Genomic DNA, 2,193 nt, shown 5'->3' with positions numbered 1-2,193 from the left:
CACAGGCCCACGAACCCGGCACCCAGGGGTGCTCAGCCCCAGACCACGCGCCTCCGGCTCAGCCGCCGGATCAAGCCAGGATGGGGATGGTGGCGATGAGGGGATGGGATAGAAAGAGCCAAGGTGGGAAGTGGAGAGATGGGGTCACCTCCAAAGCCACAGGAGAGAGGAAGGGGCCGCTAGAGGGGCCCGGAGGACACTCAGAGCCAGGCCCGCAGCTCAGGCACCTGCTGCTGCTGCCGAGGTGGTGGGCCACCCGCAAAAGCGCGCGCAGATGTGCTGGGTGCTCGCCGCTGCCCAGCCCTCACTTCCCCTCAGCGACGCTTTTGGAGAGGGTGTCGAAGGATAATGAGGTGAACCCCAAGTCTAAGGGGATCCACGCGCCCCAGAAGCAACCTCCCAGGCTCCTTCTACCAAGATTTCCAGGCATCTTCTGCAAGTCCTTGAAGGCGCAGAAAAGTCAGCAAGTGGTGTGTGTGTGTGTGTGTGTGTGTGTGTGTGTGTCCCTCCTTTTAATGACAGGTGGGTAGGCAGGCAGGCAGGATGCAGTGGAGAACTAGAGCGAGAGAACAACAGAGGGGCAGAGAGACTGCGCACCCGCAGAGCCAATTCCCCCAGAAGCCTGCGCAGGCGAGAGGAGCTCCAGGCTCCAGAAAAGACCTTCCTGCGCTGATGGATGGGGCGAGACCCGGAGGAGCGTCTCAGAACCCGCGCGACTGTGTCTGCCCACGGGAGTACTTGTAAGAGGAGCCAGGGCAGAAGGCCCCTCGGATTCCTGTGACCCACGTGTGATTGTCCTGCCAGTTCAGGGATTGAGGGACCGGGGGCAGAGGAGTTGAGGAATAAATGCCCCAACTGCACAGAAGCAGAAACGCCAAGGAGTGGTCGTGGTACTGCTGGGGAGATGGCAAAGGATGCTGGTCATCAATGGGGGAGGGAGGAGAGTCTTTGGAAAAAAAATGGCCAGCGATGGGAAATGATAGTGTAATGTTGAAATCTTTAGGATTGGTTGGTAATTTTTTTTTCACATCCTGAAATACATCTTTATAAAAAAAACGATAACATCTTTCAATGAAACAGTGATGACGTTGACAATTATCTTCAGGAAAATTACTGCATTCCTCAAGTGCAGTTTGAAGATAGGATGGCAATTTGGTCTTTGCTAAATCCATCCACTCAAGTGTGTCTAACCTCTTCCTCCTCTTTGTCCAGGTCAGTTTCCCATGACACATATTTTGTTACCTGGCCTTGTACGTGGCAGGCTTCTGAAATTTTGCTAGACAAGTGGTCCTTGAATGGGGATGGAGAGAGGTCCCGGAAACTCAGGAAGGAAATCCCAGGGAGAAGATGAAGGGGCATGGGGTTCACACCTTTTGTTCATGTCCTCATCCCTCCCATAATCCAGTGGCCAGTATGCCTGTGGTTGAAATTAAACTCTCATACATACTGTGTCTTTGATTTTTGAACCCAGTGGTTTCCTGTGCGGTTCCTGGGGCTATGGGATTGAACATTTGCTCAAAGCTCAGGGCTGAGGTTATGACTGTGCAGTCCTGGATCCCGTGGTCTGTGGCAGAGGCATGCTCAGGTACTGTATCCCCTCACCAAGGGACCAAGACAGGTAGCTACTGAGACTCTACACAGCTTCCCTAATCCTACCAGGCTATGGTTGTAGATTTTCCTCAAAAAATCCATTTGTTTTCCTACACAGACACACACACATACTTTCAACCATCCACCACATCCTACTAGCTTGGCAAACTGCCTTCTTCACACTTTTAGGCTCTGAAGCACTGCTTGCTGAGTAATGCTACCTCCCCAATGGGGGCCCACACGTGTGTTTTTTTTCTTTCTTTCTGAGAAAAAATCAACATATGGGAAAGTTCAGCGTCTGCAAAGGAAGGTTAAGCACACATATGGTCAAATATCAGGATGTGATATTTTGCATGGGAGAGCATATAAACTGATAGCCTTAATAAGCCCAATAGACCATCTAGAAGAAAGTGCTTTATCAGGGTTCTCCAAGGCCAGCACTGAAACAGACACTACTTACACAAGTTACAGTAGAACTGACACTTCTTAAACATGGTGAAAGGGCCATTGCTTTCCCTTAAGCTTTCACCTCATAAGGATGAATGGTAAGAAGGATTTCCAAAACCTTAAAAAGAATTGGTGCAGGAAACTGCTCTTCTGATG

The sequence above is a fragment of the Myotis davidii genome, unplaced genomic scaffold (genome assembly GCF_000327345.1).
Source record: "Myotis davidii unplaced genomic scaffold, ASM32734v1 scaffold96, whole genome shotgun sequence".
In the NCBI taxonomy this organism is placed as follows: Eukaryota; Metazoa; Chordata; class Mammalia; order Chiroptera; family Vespertilionidae; genus Myotis; species Myotis davidii.
Note: the sequence above shows the minus strand (reverse complement) of the source record.